At 45.2% G+C, this 14,407-nt stretch overlaps 1 protein-coding gene across 4 annotated transcripts in view; it reads right to left on the bottom strand.

Annotated features, from left to right (window-relative positions):
• The window catches only part of DOCK11 (dedicator of cytokinesis 11), a 155,233-nt gene that overhangs the window by 115,081 nt on the left and 25,745 nt on the right, over window positions 1-14,407 (bottom strand). The gene's annotated exons all lie outside the window — the stretch shown is intronic.

Raw genomic sequence — 14,407 nt, 5'->3', positions numbered from 1 at the left:
TCTGCGGGACACAAGTTTGGTGCTGTGGTTGTAAGAGAACCCATAAATATCCTATAGGACTTGAGAAAAAACCTTCCCTTCCCCTGCTCCCACCCCTAATTCTTCTTGGGTAGTTTTTGCAGCTCTGGGAATGCCCAGGAAGGAAGAAAAACACGGGTCCAGGAATCACTTTTCCATCTCTCTTCCTGCGGTCCAATGCATATTTCACATGCTCTTGGTACAGTGTTTTGCACATAGTGCTTGATAAGTATAACTGAATGAATGCTGGAGGCAGGGCAGGACATATTTCACACCATAGCAATTAAGGATGAGCCATTCCCTGAGATAATAATAATAATGGTATTTGTTAAGCACTTATTATGTGCCAGGCACCATTCTAAGCACCAGGGTGGATACAAACAAAATGGGTTGGACACAGTTCCTGTCCCACATGGGGCTCACACACTCAATCTCCGCTTTACAGATGAGGTAACTGAGGCGCAGAGAAATGAAGTGACTTGCCCAAGGTCACACAGCAGACAAGTGGCAGAGCCAGCATTAGAACCTATGACCTTTTGATTCCCAGGTCTGTGGTTCATCCACTAAGCCATGCTGCTTCTTGTATTTTTGCTAATCCTGAGTCAGCAGCAGGAATGGTTCTTTTCACCTGCTCGTCCCGCCCCCCCTTCCAATTCCCTCCATCCCTCTCTTCCTTCCCCATCTTCCTCATCACTCACCAACCCCCTCTGAAATACATTTCTCTGCTTACTCAGCTAAGACTCTCTCCCCATAACCTTTGTCCTACCACCCAGCTATCTTGCTCGGCCTGTACACAGCCCACTCCTGCTCCTCCTGGCTGATGGGAGAGAACCCACCGAGTTCAGTGAGGACCAGATCCTATTCCACCTATGACTGCACCAATCTCAGTCTCCACTCTTCAATCTTGGTTTCTGGCCCCCTCGGTCTTCTTTCCCTGTGCCTCTGGATTCTCCTGCCCAACTCTTGCGTTTTTCTAGCCTCCATCTCATTCTCTGAGCTTCTCAATGCTTTTCCCCTGGATTGGTGAGAAGGCTAAAGGAACACAAAAGGAAGTTTTGCAAAAGACACCCCCTATGCATTCCCCCCCATCCACCACCACTAACAAATGGAAAAAGATTGTGTTAACACAACAAGTAAAAGAAGAGTACAGGTTGGGGCATAGTTTATGTGGCGCGATGTAAAGTTTTATGCAAGTGTTCTCTGTTCCTCTGACTCTGTAAGGATGAAGCCAAGGGAGTCCCAGAGTGTGGGCTGATGAAGTAAGAGAGATCATATAGTAATTATGGTATTTGTTAAGTGCTTATTGTGTGCCAGGCACTGTACTAAGCACTGGGGTGGATACAAGCCAATCGAGTTGGACACAGTCCCTGTCCCACATGGGGCTCACAGTCTCAATCCCCATTTTACAGATGAGGTAACTGAGGCCCAGAGAAGTGAAGTGACTTGCCCAAGGTCACATAGTAGATTAGAACCCATGATCTTCTGACTCCCAGTCCCGTGCTCTATCCACTATACCATGCTGCTTCTCCATGTCCATCCTTGACCCAGGGACCCATAACTGAAAAAACAGGCCCTGCCCAACTCAACCTCAAGCCTCGCGTCTCTTCCTTTTGCAGTACTGACATCAGTTAGGTTTGTGGGCCAGCTCATTTCTAAGGCTTAACTTCTAGCAAAAGTGACCTGAGATCATCCTTGTGGCTTCCTTCTTAAACCCTCTCATCATTTATAATTAATAATTCTCTCATTCCTGGGCAACTATCCCTAAACAGAAACTCTTCTCTGCCACTTTTCCTGGCCACATTCCTCACTTTTTCCTTAATGCATTTATAATGAAAACCTGCCCCCTTAATGATCATAAATAAAACTAGGTTTCAGTCACCCCAGGCACATTTACTCTGGTTGAGTTTCAGAGATTCTGTACCGATTAGTAATGTGCAGTGTTACACCATAAACCCTAACACATGAAAAGGCAAAGATTTCTATTTCTGAAAACAAACTTAAAGACTTTGGGACTTTAGGAACAGCTATCCATTTAAGCGTTTATCACCATGAGGTAATCTATGTCAGTCTACAAAATAGAGCACTGGTATGTGATTTTGCTCTACAGTAATCTTTCAAAGGCTTCCTTAATCCGTATTTAAAAGCCTAGTCAGTCACAAGATTGAAAATATCCCTAGAAAAATTCCATTTTATGAAAGGAGGAAAAAGACCAGAAACAACTTCTCCAGCATATGAATCCTGCATTTTAAAAATCCTGCTATCACATAATTTTGACCATGACTAATTAAAGTCAAAACTGAAACTATAGTACGATTGCCTGCTCAACACATGGGGTATGCTTAGCCCAGTCACTGAAAAAAAGAAATTAATATGACTAGGAGAGTAGGGTAAAAGTCAAAATGCCATTTTTGGCAGCATGTTCCCAGGCACCCTAGGATCTTACTTTGAGAGGTGAATCAGGAAATCCTGAATGCAGAAATTCAATGCCATTTTATTTCTGCATTTTTTTCTACTACTGCAACTGGAGAATATGTCTTGCACAAAGTTATTCTCTTTTAGACTGTAAGCTCCTTGAGGGCAACTCAACTGTATTGTATTTCCCAAGCACTTAGTACAGTGCTCCACACAAAGTAAGCACTCAATAAATACCACTGATTGATTAAATGTCACAGATTCCAAATCAACACCTGCCTTTGGAGGTCCTGATTTGTTGAGCCCAATTATTCCTTGAGTTGGGCACTCTGGAAGATGGATTAACTCTTTGGTGTAGTGCACACCTATTTAATCCATCACTACCAATGACCTGAAAGAATTGATGCATTTCTGAAGTGCCCACTTATAAGTAAAACATCAATGTAATGAAAGCTATAATACATGAAAAAAATTTTGCTTAAGCAAGTTCTCAGTAAGTTCTACAGCTATGGAATTCAATTGTATCTACAACTGTTTCCTCTTCCTAGCTGAATTTCTCCTTATCTTTCCTGCTGGGAGAATGGGGTTTACTGAGCTTGATTTTTGCAACTTGGGGTGGGGGGAAATTGTAGCCCTTTACATGGGCACTATTCAAAGCAGAGTATCACAGCCGGGCACGGGGAGGGGGACGGGAGTGGACATTCCGGAGCAGTATGGTCTAGTGGAGAGAGCACAGACCTGGGAATCAGGGGACCTGGGTTTTAATCCCTCCTCACCACTTGATCTGGGGCAAGTCACTTAACTTCTCTGTACCTCAATTTCCTCTCATGTAAAATGGGAATTGAATATCTATTCTTCATCCTCTCTTATACTGTGAGCCCCATGTGGAATCACGACTGTGTCCAATCTGATTATTGTGTATCTACTCCAGCGCTTAGTAGAATGCTTAGAACATTGTGAGTGCTTAAAAAACACCACAATTATTATCAAATACCATTATTACTACTATTACTATCATTATCATTATTCTTTGGCTATCAGAGTGGGGCCAGGAGGGAGCAGGAAGATCAGCTACACAGCCACTGCACTCCAGGAGCGAAGTCCCAATAAGTAGACATAACCAACAGAACAATGAGTTTCAGGAAAAGGTCACAACTTCACTAAAATCTGCCCTTCCTTCTCCATCCGAACTGCTATCTCATTGGTCTAAGTCCCTGTTTTGATTACTGCATCAGCCTCCTTGCTGACCTCCTTGCCTCCAGTCTCTCCCCACTCCAGTCCATACTTCACTCTGCTGCTGGGATCATTTTTCTGAAAAAAAAAAAGGTCAATCCACATTTCCCCACTCCTCAAGAACCTCCAGTGGTTGCCCATCCACCCTGCGTCAAACAGAAACCCCTTACCGCTGGCTTTAATGTACTCAATCACCTTGTATCCAACTATCTTTTTTTCCCCATGGATTTGTTAAGCGCTTACTATGTGCCAGGCACTATACTAAGTGCTGGGGTGGATACAAAGCAGGTTGGATACAGGCCATATCCCACATTGGGCTCCCAGTTTTAATACCCACTTTACAGATGACCTAAGGCACAGAGAAGTGAAGTGACTTGTCCGAGATCACAGAGCAGACAAGTGACAGAGCCAGAACTAGAATCCAGGTCCTTCTGACTCCCAGGACTGTGCTCTATCCACCCAGCCAAACTGCTTCTTCTAGTTCTTCTATCTTTTATTGCTGATTTCCTACTACAACTCAGTATGCTTACTTCGCTCCTCTAACACCAAAATACTCAATCTCGTCTATCTCACAGCCAATATTTCGCCCACATCCTGCCTCTGACCCGGAATTCCCTCTCCCTTCATAGCTGACAGACCACCAATCTCCCCAACTCCAAAGCCTTAGTAGAATCATATCTCCTCCTCCTCTGTTCTCTCCTTCTCCCTCCAGGCTCGTATCTCCTCCTGCCTCCAAGACATCTCCACCTGGCTGCCTGCCCGCCACCTAAAACTCAACATGTCTAAAACTGAGCTCCTTATCTTCCCTCCCAAACCCTGTCCTCTCCGACTTCCCTGTCACTGTGGACGGCAATACCATCCTTCTCGTCTCACAGGACCGCAACCTCGGTGTCATCCTTGACTCTGCTCTCTCATTCACCCCACACATCCGATCCGTCACCAACACCTGGCGGTCTCAACTTCACAATATCACCAAGATCCGGCCCCTCCTCTCCATCCAAACTGCTATCGTGCTGGTACAAGCTCTCATAATATCCCTACTGGATTATGGTGTCAGCCTCCTCTATGATCTCCCTTCCTCCTGTCTCGCCCCACTCCAGTCTATTTTCCATTCCGCTGCTCAGATCATTTTCCTACAGAAACGCTCTGGGCATGTCACTCCCCTCCTCAAAAACCTCCAGTGGTTGCCCATCAACCTTTGTATGAAACAAAAGCTCCTCACTCTTGGCTTCAGTGCTCTCCATCACCTTGCCCCCTCCTACCTTAACTCCCTTCTCTCTTTCTACTGTCCACCCCGTTCACTCCGATCCTCTGCCGCTCACCTCTTCACTGTCCCCCGTTCACGCCCATCCTGCCGTCGACCCCTGGCCCACTTCCTACCGCTGTCCTGGAATGCCCTCCCTCCTCACAGCTGCCAAACTAATTCTCTTCCCCTCTTCAAAGCCCTATTGAGAGCTTACCTCTTTCAGGAGGCCTTCCCAGAATGAGTCCTCCCTTTCCCTCAGCTTCCCCTCTCCTCCCCTTGCCCCCTCCCCCCACCCTCTGTTCTTCCCCCTTCTCCCCCCCCCGCCCAGCACTCTCATTTGTATATATTATTTATTACCCTATTTATTTTGTTAATAAGGTGTATATCTACTTGATTCTATTTATCTTGATGGTGTTGTCTTGTTTTTGATTTGTTCTGTTTTGCTTTGCTGTCTCCCCCTTTTAGACTGTGAGCTCGTCACTGGGCAGAGACTGTTGCCAAATTGTACATTCCAAGCGCTTAGTACAGTGCTCTGCACATAGTAAGCGCTCAATAAATACTACTGAATGAATGAATCTCCTCCATGAGGCCTTTCCCAGGCCAGCCCTCATTTCCCCTACTCCATCTCCCTGCTGCATTGCCCTTGAACTTGAATTTGTACCCTTTATTCACTCCACTCTGAGTCCCACAACACTTATGTGAGAAGCAACATGGCTCAGTAGAAAGAGCACGGGCTTGGGAGTCATAGGTCATGAGTTCTAATCCTGGCTCCGCCACTTGTCAGCTGTGTGACTTTGGGCAAGTCACTTACTTCTTTGTGCCTTAGTTACCTCATCTGAAAAATGGGGATTAAGACTGTGAGCCCCACGTGGGAAAACCTGATTACCTTGCATCCCCCCAGCGCTTAGAACAGTGCTTTGCACATAGTAAGTGCTTAACAAATACCATCATTATTATTATGTCTACATATCCATAATTTTTTATAACGGATATAATAGCCTGCAAGCTCCTTGTGGGCAAGGAACAGATCTGGCAACTCTGTTATACTATACCCTCCCAAGCGCTTAGTACACTGTTCTGCACAGAATACATTCGATTGATTGGCTCATGAATGGCAGCTTCGAAATGCCATTTAACCCAGGGCCCCACTGTGCTCTTCCCCAGTGCTCTGCATTTAATAGGTATGCACTAAACACTATTAGATGAGAGGAAGGAGGAACACTCAAGGAATGTTGGAAGAACCTGGCTCTACCTCAAAGATTCCATTTGAACTTGAACATTCAATTTCAAGTACCCCATTTTGGCAGGAGGGGAAATAAAGGTGCAGGAGAAAAAGAAAGCCCCTAGTAGGACTGGGAAACTGCAGAGGCCCATGACAGGTGCCCGTCTCCAAGGTTCTTTTCTCTCAGTCCTGATCTTGAAATCCAGGCCACCATGACTACTAGCCCCTAGCAGTGTGGCCTAGTGGAAATTACATCGGCCTGGGAGTCAGAGGACCTGGGATCTAATCCTGGCTCTGCCAAATGCTAGCTCTGTGACCCTGGGTAAGTTATACAGTGCTCTGCACATAGTAAGTGCTCAATAAATATGATTGAATGAATTTAACATCTCTGTTCCTCAGTTTCTTCAACAGTAAAATGGGGATTCAACACCTGTTCTCCCTCCCACTTGAGATTGTGAGCCCTATGTGGGTCAGGGACTGTGTCTGACCTAAATGACTTGTACCTACCCCAGTGCTTAGAACAGTGTTCGACATCTATTAAGCACTTGACAAGGACCATCAATCAAACATTTCTCTTTCCAGTTGTGTATATAAATTTATATTACTCACTGCTGATCTGTCTTGCCTACTCTATTTAGAACAGAAGTTCTCTGAGGGCAAGGACCACATCTTCCCCTTACTTTGGATGTGACTGTGCCTAGATGATGCTATGCACCCAAGGGATAATGAAGACTTCCTGAAGGAACCACTCCCATTTCCTCCCTCTCCTCCCCTCTTCTCGAGGCTGCTCCCTACTTTTGGCTGGCTGGCAACCAGCTAGGATGTTTGCTACATCTTTTTGGCAGTAAACCTGCTGCTTCCCTATGTTTCACCAGAAATTAAGGCTTCATTATCAGAAGAAAAAAAACTCCCAAAGGATCTTTCAGGGAAGCCTATTATTGTACCACCGTAAGTAGACAGAGAAGAGCGTGATGAGTGGACAGAGAAAAAAAGAAAAATTAAAGAAAGAAAAAGAGAAGGGAAGAGGGAAAGAGATAATATAGAAAATAAAGTGGGAGTTGTCAAAGAAGATCTGGAAGAAAACAGAGTCTGGGAGTCAGAAGGACCTGGGTTCTAATTCCAGTTCCACCACTTGTCTGCTGTGTAAACTTGGGCAAGTCATTTCACTTCTCGGTGCCTCAGTTACCTCATCTGTAAAATGGGAATTAAGACTATGAGACCCAGGTGGGACATGGACTGTGTCCAACTTGACTAGCTTGTATCTACCCTAGTGCTTAGTATAGTGCCTGATACATAGTAAGCACTTAATAAAAAAAAACAAAAACAGAGGGACATTCCAGAAGCAGGCAAATGCCCCAAGAGAACAAAAGTGGGGAAGAAAGGGGACAACATAGAAAGAGAGAGCGCGAGTGAGAGAGAAAGAGAGAGAGAGTTCTAACCAAGAAATGAAGAGCCAGGAGAAAATCTGGGATAAAGCATAGCAAAGTATTAGAAAAAGTGTGGTTTGAAGGAAAGATATTAGAGTATGCAGGGATTCATGAGAGACTTGTTCCAAGGGCTGGAGGGGGGGTTTTAAATTTAAAATAATTTTATTAATTTTCCATTTCATAGCCCCACCCAGGGACCTGACTTAATGACTTCCTGAATTGTTTTTCCCCAGAAAAAGGAAAGAAATTTTGCTGCTCACAAAAAAGGACCCCAGGTAGGAAAAACCACTGCCAGTATCCAAATCTCAAAAAGATATTTTCAGGACAAACTGGACCATCAATACTCAAGCAACATTTTCAGGGGTAATTTAAAGAAAATATCTGAGGGAAGAAATCTTAAATTTATGTTCTACATAAGATCAGTACTTTCCAAAAACATATTTTATTTAGGAAGCCTCAGTGAGGTCTCCGTCAGTGACGAATGGGTTCCCCCCACAAGCTCCCGTCACAAAAATAAGAACCAAGAGCAGCAACGCATCAAGCACGATATATTACTTTCCAAAAGACTCAGAGAAAACTTTGTGAAAGGCCTTCCATTATAAATTGAGCTTCCAGAGGTTCTTCCTGGCCAGCTGTTGCTCTGTTTCCATTAACCCCAAAAAGCTGTTTATTTTTGTGTGCCATCTGATTGTTCAGACTTGTGAAAACAAGAGAATGCCAATTATCCCCTCCGCTACCACGTCTCCTGTGGCTCAGGCAATGAGTAATTATATACTCCATCATCGCCCCACTGCTCCAAGCTGGTTCCCGGCTCTGGCTCATGGTGGATTAGCACTCATGGCCTTTATACATGGGGAATGATTGGCAAATTCAGCTTTCAATCGACAGAGATTGAACAGACTGCCAACTGTCAGAAGTGCTCCTCCTGCAGAGAGGGAATTGATGAAGACGGGCGGTGCTCGCCCCAGGTCAAGACTGTGCACACAGGATAAGGCTCCCTGTAGGGAAATCAGCGTGAAACATTTCTCTTCCTCCCGAGGTGCCTCAAGAATCTTAACTTTACCCGAGAAAAGCGGAAAAAAAGATTAAGGACAGAGTTCTATGAAAAACACTTTGAGATCAGTTTCTGTCCAACTAGGCAAATCAACCCAAAATCAACACTAACATTTATTAAGCTCTTACAGTGGGTGAAGCATTGAATTATGAGCTGGGGAAAATACATGGATGCTGATTTCGCCAGGGTTTCTATATCACAGGGACCCAAAGGAACCTAAGCCCTACTCCCTCTCCCTTTTGTGTCACCTATGCACTTAGATCTGTACCCTTTAAAAACTTGATATTCGCCCATCCACAGCACTTAAGAGGTGCATTAAAGCCGATGGTGAGGACTTTCTTCTTGATGCTGAGATGGATGGGCAACCATTGGAGGGTGGCCTAATGGAAAAGGCACGGGCACAGGATTCAGAGGATCTGGGTTCTAATCCTGTCTCTTAAATTCTGACGTACGTCTGGTTTCCTGCTTCAGGTTCTATCGAAAGTGCTCAGGTTCTAAAAATCCTTAAGAAAAGAAAGTGGTAGTTGTGAGAGGCACTCATCTCAGCCAATGGAATGAGTGATTTGGGAGGTCAAAGTGTTTATCACCAGGCCCCTCCCCGCCTCTTCAAGTGGAAGCAGGGGAGAAAGAGGAGGGTGGTTGTTGTTGTACCCTGAAAGCCCTGAGCACTGCCAGCTCCAGGCACGAGGGTATGGGGCTCTGGCCACCAGCAGAGCCCCTCGCCAGCACCAGCCACTACTGCAACCCCAACAAAGGAAACGGCGCCGGCCCCACCTGAATTGGCCCATCCTGGGGTGTGTCTCTCTGCCAAAATCTCTAGGCAGAGAGGGCAGAGGAAGCAGGTGAGTGCTGCCCCTTGCCCCTCCACCCCTCACCCATCTTCCCTGGTAGGGTAGAGAATGGGGAGGGCGGGTGGGGGGGAAGGAAGGGTGGGGTGGAAGTAGTGAATGAATGGCAAATAAAGGCAACCCAATTTCTCTTAATAGTGCAAGGCCAGTTACCGCTGATAACACCTATCCCATATTTTGTTTTTGGAGCAAGAAGAGCAGAGGAGGGCCGGAACCTGCTCAAACTTTGAACAGCTGCCCAGCAAATAACAGAGCAACCTTTAAAAATGATGCCCCTGTACCATCTCTGCGATTTTGAATTTTGTCCTTCAGGTGGGGTTGCATGCAGTAAGGGAGAGGTGGGGGAGTAGAGAGGAGTTGGCAGGGAAGAGGGTTGTTGGGGGGAATTAGGTGCACACAATAGGAAAACACAAGAGTTCATCTCTCCTGGCTCAGAGAGAGTCCAGTAGGTGAGATGGAGTGGGAACAGTGGTATGGTCTAGTGGATAGAGCCCGGGCCTGGGAGTCAGAAGACCTGGACCCTAATCCCAACACTGCCACTTGTCTGCTCTTGTCCTTGGGTGAGTCACTTCACTTCTCTCTGCCTCAATTACCTCATCTGAAAAATGAGGATTAAGGCTGTGAGTCCCAGGTGGGACATGGTGTATGTCCCAACTGACTAGCTTGTATCTTCCCAGGTGTTTAAGTGCAGTGCCTGATCCAGAGTAAGCGCTTAAATACCATAGAAAGAAATAACTAGAAAGAAAAAACATCACTGATTGGCAGTGCTATGTTATTCGGACAAGCATCATTTCCCATCTCCCCTATGCCTCTCCCCATCTCCTCCCCCAACCCAACACCATGTATTTTCCCCAGTGTCCCAAGAAAATGGAAAACACCCGCTGTCTGCTTCCATGAAGCAGCAGGTCGCACTGAGGAAATGAACAGAGTCAGGGACCCCCCTCGGGACTCTACCTGGGTCTCCTCGGGGCCCTGGCCCATCCCTGAAGCCTCAGTGGGGGACAAGGCAGAGAACAGACAAGCAGAGACAAGGACAGAAGTAGAGAGCTTGGCAAAGGGAGAGAAGGAAACTGAGCAGAGGGAAAAGGAAAACTCAAAGGAGAAATCAGGAGCCAAAGAGGGAAAGGGAGAGCCTGAAGAATATTGCATAAGAGACGAGAAAAATCAACCAATCATATTTATTGAGCACATATTGTATGCAGAGTACTTTAGAAAGTGCTTGGAAGAGTTTGATACAACAATATAACAAAGTTGGTCAACACATTCCCTGCCCTCACAAGCTTACAGTTTAGAGAGAAGAAAAAGGTGAGAAAACCAGTCGAACAGGGAAAGGGAGAGGACTATGAAGTGGAAGAGTCAAAATAAAAGTGAGAAAGTGAAATGAGAAGAGGTACAAGAGAGGGATTCCCTCTCAGGATGGTACCTGGAGAGTTTCCAGTACTCTACCAGTCTCAGCTACGGAACAGAGAGTCAAGCAGAGACGTACCCATTGCATTCCTAGCTTGGGCAGTGGTTAGCAAGTGGAAGGCAGTCTGCTACAAGGCAAAACTCACCTGTGCTGGGCAGTAGCAGCACGAGAGAGAGTCGAGGGTGAAGACTCAAGTTGACTGAGCCGAAGGCCACAATGGTAAACCACTTGACCAAGAAAACTTGATGGATACACCACCAGAACAACTGCAGATGGACATGGGTCGTTCTGGGAGAGATTTGTTCATGGAGTCACTATGGGTCGGAAACAACTCAACGGCATAAGACAAGACAGCAGAGGGACACAAAAAAAAGGACAGAGAAAGGGCTGGGAGGCAAAGACCAAGGTAGAGATTGATTGGGACAGAAAAGTAGAGGCCTTAGAGGGACAGGACTGCAGCTCGAAAAACACAAGGAGAAAGACAGGGAAAGAGTAGGAGCATTAGGACAAGGAGAATGAAATTCAGTTCACTGGCAACTAAGTGGACAAATAATGGGTGATTCTATTCACTTCCTAATGAAAAGGGTTTTCAGGCTCAATTCTGCCCAATCGTGTGAATCAGAAGCTAAGAAATGAATTCCTGGTAGCATAGTCATTGTTCAGTTACAAGAAATAAACAAATCTCCTGCTATAAATATCTAGGTTATTATTAAAATAATTTCAAATTCTGGCTGAATTGTTTGCCTAAAACAGTAATATTTAAGTTACTTGAGCTAAAGAGGCAAAGGAATATCGTCACAAATAATCAATACAATCCATTTTAGCCAATACTTTCCATTTTCTTCCCTAGCAAAACTCATTGCCAAAAATGCTAGGGAACAGCAAAACTGACTGATTGATTTTCACCTCTCCTCTGCATGCTTTCTGGTACAGTGAAATTGCCCTAGGCAGGCAGCAAAGAAGAAAAGACAAAGCAATGTGGGAGAGTCCACAAACTGTCAGCCCCCGAATAATCAAAATTTGACAGCCCTTAAAAAAATAGACTTACTGCCCAGAATATTATTCATATTTAGGAATCACATGTACATATTAATTTGAGAGTGATTCATTGTCTTTTGCATAATTACATCAACCTTTGACCTTAGTTTAGTCTGCTTGAAATCTTGGGATCAAGGTAGCCTGTATAAACCTTTCTTTTAACACAATATCCCGCTGACAGTGTAAGTTCTGAAACAGACTAAGGCAAGCCTTGCATTTTAATAAGCACTGCAAAATGTAAATTGAGGTGCTCTGATGTGTTAAATAGCAGTAAGGTCGATTTAACTAGCTAAGTCATTTACGAAAACAAACGAACCCTAAGGGTCTGCTATAGTTCCATTTAATTTGAACACAGGAGTGTGAACCTATTTTCTTATCAAAAATAAATAGCTAAAATGATGCAAAATAAAAGTACCCAAAATTCCAACTGTGCACCCTGGCCCATTCCACTCATTTCTATACACAAAGAATTAACAGATGGCCACAATCTCCAGACTCAATGGGTATTCATTCACCCATAGAATTAAAGCCACAGGCTGAAAATCTAATTCAGTAGTCAAGCTTGTTATAGGACGAAATTAACAATTACACATGCTTCAAGACAACTCCAACGGCTCAACCTAGCAGTCCGGCTGACACTGGTCTGTTTATTGTTATATTGTGCTCTCCCAAGAGCTTAGTACAGTGCTCTGCGCACAGTAAGCGCTCAAGAAATACAGTTGACTGACTGACTAGAGAAGGGACCACTGTCTGTCATCTCCTTGGCCCAGAAGAGTAAGGTTCATTCATTCATTCAATCGTATTTATTGAACACTTGCTATATGCAAAGCACCATACTAAGCATTTGGGAGATTCCCTGCCCACAGTGAGTTCACAGTCTAGAGGGGGAGAAAGACAATAATATACAAAAATGAATAAATAAATAAATTACAGGCATCTACATATGTGCTGTGGGGATGGGAGGGAGGATGAATTAAGAGAACAAGTCAGGGCGACACAGAAGGGAGTGGCAGAAGATAAAGGTTGCTGGGCTCAGGGTGGGGGCGAGTACCAGCGAGCAGCAATGGGCTCAAGGAGACCCAAGTGGCCAGGAAGAGGGTGAGGCAGTGGCGGAGGGGCCAGGCCAGTTTGGACCAGCTGGTGACCAAGTGGTGGAGATGCAGAGAGCAAGATGCAGTGCCAGCCTCACGGCTGCTGCGGCCACCACAGTCAATCAGGACGAGGGGCTGGGCCAGTGTCAACATTCGATGTGGATAGAGCGATGCCTCTTGCACACCTGAGGCTGCATTAGTATTATTAATAATAAGAAGAATAATGACGACGGTATTTGTTAAGTGCTTACTATGTGCCAGGCACAGTTCTAAGTGCTGGGGTAGATACAAGCTCATCAGGTTGGACGTAATCCCTTGTCCCACGTGGGGCTCACTGTCTTAATCCCCATTTTACATATGTGGTAAATGAAGCAAAGAGAAATGAAGTGACTTGCCCAAGGTCACGCAGCAGACAAATGACAGAGCCGGGATTAGTCGCTTCCAGAGTCAGGCCAACCGCTCCAGCAATATCTGCTCCCCCACTGGCGGCAAGCAACCTGCAGGAAGCTCCTTGTGGGCAGGGAACACGTCTACCACCTCTGCTATGATGTATTCTCCCAACCGCTTAGTACAGTGCTCTGCAGTCAACCATATCTATTGAGCGCTCACAGTAAGCCCTCGATAAAGATGACTGATTATGGGCAGGGAACCCATCTGCTGGTTCTATTGAATTGTATTCTCCCAAGCACTTAGAACAGTGCTCTGTCCACAGTAGGAGCTCAATAAATACCACTGTTGACTGATTGAATAACTGCCAAAAAACAAAACAAAAAAACAGAAAAGTGTTTGGTTCCAAAGAAGTCCATAGCGGTTCACTGCATTGGTCCATCCTGCTTGACCAGTATGGTGTATTTGAGCTCTATCACCAATTCTATTTCCTCCCTTGGTACCTTAGTAGGGAGAGCAGAGATCTTTCTCCCCACTGTACAGATGATGAGACTTTGAGTGACTTGCCCAAGGTTACAAGTAGGCCAATAACCCATGTGGAACTAGAATCCCAGACTCCTGACTCCCAGCTCAAAGTTCTTTCCACTAGACCACGCCGCTTCCCAATATATACCAACTCCCCCAGGACAGCTTTAGGTAAGCTTATTAACCAAAGCAGTATTGGGTTTTAAAGTCTCTGAAAACATTCAATTACTTTGGACTTTGACTGTTTTCCAGGTATTTCTGATAGTACTGGAATTCAAAGTAGATTGCCAAAGTTTCTACATTAGTATTTTCACCCAACTTGGCCAAATTCCTTCTTCTTCTCTCTGCTGGCTACTCGACGCTAAATGAACCCAGCCCAGTCACAAAGTAGTTCCTGAGGAATACGGAATAGAGGCTTCAAGGGCTCCAACAATAAACATGTCTCACTCTGGATGCCTACCGTGGCATGATTTTACCTGCATTACCAAAATTAACACT

The sequence above is a fragment of the Ornithorhynchus anatinus genome, chromosome 6, assembly GCF_004115215.2.
Source record: "Ornithorhynchus anatinus isolate Pmale09 chromosome 6, mOrnAna1.pri.v4, whole genome shotgun sequence".
In the NCBI taxonomy this organism is placed as follows: domain Eukaryota; kingdom Metazoa; phylum Chordata; class Mammalia; order Monotremata; family Ornithorhynchidae; genus Ornithorhynchus; species Ornithorhynchus anatinus.
This window is presented reverse-complemented; position numbering and strand designations above follow the sequence as displayed.